Source organism: Mus caroli, chromosome 11 (assembly GCF_900094665.2).
Source record: "Mus caroli chromosome 11, CAROLI_EIJ_v1.1, whole genome shotgun sequence".
Lineage (NCBI taxonomy): Eukaryota > Metazoa > Chordata > Mammalia > Rodentia > Muridae > Mus > Mus caroli.
Window position 1 is genome coordinate 116,561,199 of NC_034580.1, and position 3,056 is coordinate 116,564,254.

Genomic DNA, 3,056 nt, shown 5'->3' on the forward strand with positions numbered 1-3,056 from the left:
ATCAAAGCGGCGGCGGACACAGGGCTCCGCGCCGAGGGGCCGGTAGTAGCGGTGCAGGGGGGGCCTCTGCGAGGAGCGGACAGGTGGGGCCCAAGGCCGGGCTTTCGGGGTCGACCTGCAGGAAGGATCGAGCGTGTGACTTCAACCCGCTGTAGAGTCTCCCTATCTGGTGCCGGAGACCGCAGTTGTTAGGAGACGTGTAGGTCAGAGGCGGTACTGCTACTTAACAAGGTTGGTAGTCTTTGGGGTAAAGTCCCTTGCTGCTGCACTCCATGAAGAAGACCACTAAGAACCTCTCCCTGCCCCAGACACCACTGGAGGAGAAGAGATCGAAGATCAGAGAAGTTGCGGTCTTGGAGACCTCCTTCCATCTGCCAAGTCATCTCACCTAATGTAACCACCTCCTCTACACATCCCCAGGCTCAGGTGACCAGCGAGAATGAAATTCCTGACAGAAATCAAAACTGGGAGCCAACTTTGGCATGCACAAAACTCACAGACAAGGAGACTGCGGCAAGTTTTAGGCCAGCCATGGCTACACAGTGGACTTCAAAAGTTGAATAAATGAATAAATAGTTAAAAGTCTCAGGAGCAGGACTGATGACAGTGGTAGTCGTGGTCAAACGGGCTGCACAAAACCAAGCATACCCACCCTAAGTGCACCACAAGCCAGCAGCTTGTTTTTTCTTTACCTTCTGCCTTGCAGTCTGGTGGTGTTTTTCTAGAGACAGGAAACACACCTGCCTCAGGACAAGGGTCCAAACCTTGGGCAGGGCTTCTACAGCCCACAATCTAATTCATGACAGGAGGAGCCTGCTTCATCTAGTGGGTACCTGCTGCAGGTCCTAGGGAGGAGTCAAGAAGGATGCCACCTGTGCTGCAGAGCCAACGTTGCTGCTCTCCAGGCTGAGTGATGAGCTGCAGGGAGCAAGATATATATATCACGCACATACACACACACAGCAGGCCAGTTCTCCTAAGATCCAGTCCGGAAGCCAAAAAGAAGGGTAAAACTACAGAACCCCAAATGAGACTGCCTGCAGGTCAGATGTGCTGGGTTCACTCAAGAAAAAGCATACAGGAGTCTGCTCATGGGCACCTGATGTGTGTTCTGTTTCCAGATGGGAACTGAGTTTAGAGAAACTGAGGGACCACCAGGCTCTGCTCACGTAGAAGCTCACCTTTGGGGTGGAGAGATGCCTTAGAGGGTAACAGCATTAGCTGCTCCCACAGAGAGCCCAAGTTCAAGTCCCAGAACCCACATGGTGGTTCAAACTATCTGTAACTATTTCCAGGGAATCCAAAGCCCCTCTCTGGCCTCCTCGGGCACATGGCACACACTTGGTGTACAGATACATATGTGCAGGCAAAACACCCATACACGTACAAATAATAACTTTTTAAAAAGTTAAGGAAAAAAAGAAATCCACATTTGCTATCTCTCTGTGGTTGGACCAGCTTAAAGTGTGTGCTTGGGACTGGCCAAGGGCAGCAACTCCATCATTCTGAGATGTTCTTTTAAAGCCTTTATCCTCAGTAGCCAAGGCTACTAGAATAGAAGCATTGAGCGAGAACCTACACTGGAAGACTTCTACTCTAGGGGCCTGTTATCCCAACTCTCAGCAGAGAAATGCTAACTTCCAGCTGGGTAGCATGCTGCACAGGGCTAGGCTGCCAGTCCCTGGCCCTGAGCCATTTCCTGGTGGGGAGATTTTGGGCAAGGCCTGTGACCTCTCTTTGTGCCTCGGTTTCCTATTCTTTAAAGTGAGGCAGTGACCGTTCGTCTGTTGGAGGGTTCTTGTGGGATTACAGGAGCCCAAGCATGAAAGTGCTCAGCAGGGTGGTGGTTATGATTGCCAAAGAAATTCCAGAGCAAGCCAAGGACATGCATATTCGATTCTCTGGCCTTTGCTGTAGCGTGATTTAGCCTGCACATCAAACTGTAATGAGTTTGTGTTTGGTTTATATAACACTAGTAGCAGAAAAAGGGACTCCAACCAAAACTTCCCTTATTATCCCTGCCCTCCCTCCCAGTCTTCCCTCTCTCCTTGTAAGTGTCTGCTACCAGCCCTGTGTAAACCCCTATCCTTCTCCTATCTTAAATAGGCTGATTTTATGTTCCCCCAAGGCTGACAGTGTGTGTGTCCACTGCACCAGAGTTTTTAGTATCCCAAGTGTTGGGAAGTCTCTCCAGAATTCAGGTTCTTTAAGGAAGACCCTAGGTATTTTTACTTTCAGTTCATGGGTACCAAAACTAGAGGCCATTGTAAACTTCACCACCTTATGAATGACTCCAGGTCAGATACTGCTCCTTGCCATCTTGAGTGGATATGAGCAAAAACATGCAAAATAACAAGCATTGGCGAGGGCAAGATGGAACTAGAACTCTGTGGGCTGCTGAGGGTGGTGCCGAATGGTCGTTGAGTGGCTCTTCTGTGTAAGTCCAGCAGAACATCACCATCTGACCCAGCACCTCCACTCCTAGGTACTGACCTTGAATTGGAAGCAGGTGTTCAAACAAAAGCTGGCATGCAAGTGTTCGGGCCAGTGCAATTCACAATGGCTAGAAGGTAGACGCTGCTCAAAAGCCCACCAGTAGGAAGTGTTTCAGCTATAAAAAGAAAAGTCTGACCTATGCTACAGTCTTTAAAATACTGTGCTGAGTGAGACAACCCAGATACAAAGGACTCATGCTGTGTGGTTTCATAGACACAAGATACCCAGGAAGGGTGTACCCACAGGGACAAAGGCCTCACCATAGGCTGCCGGGAGATCCGTAAGATCAGGGAATTAAGGAGTGCCTGTTGACAGGTGTGCTTGTGTCTTTGGGGGCCATGAAGACAGTCTGAAACTGTGAGGATGGATGCACACATTGTAGGTCTACTGTGGGGTTGGATGCACACATTGTAGGTCTACTGTGGGGTTGGATACACACATTGTAGGTCTACTGTGGGATGGATGCACACATTGTAGGTCTACTGTGGGGATGGATGCACACATTGTAGGTCTACTGTGGGGATGGATGCACACATTGTAGGTCTACTGTGGGGATGGAT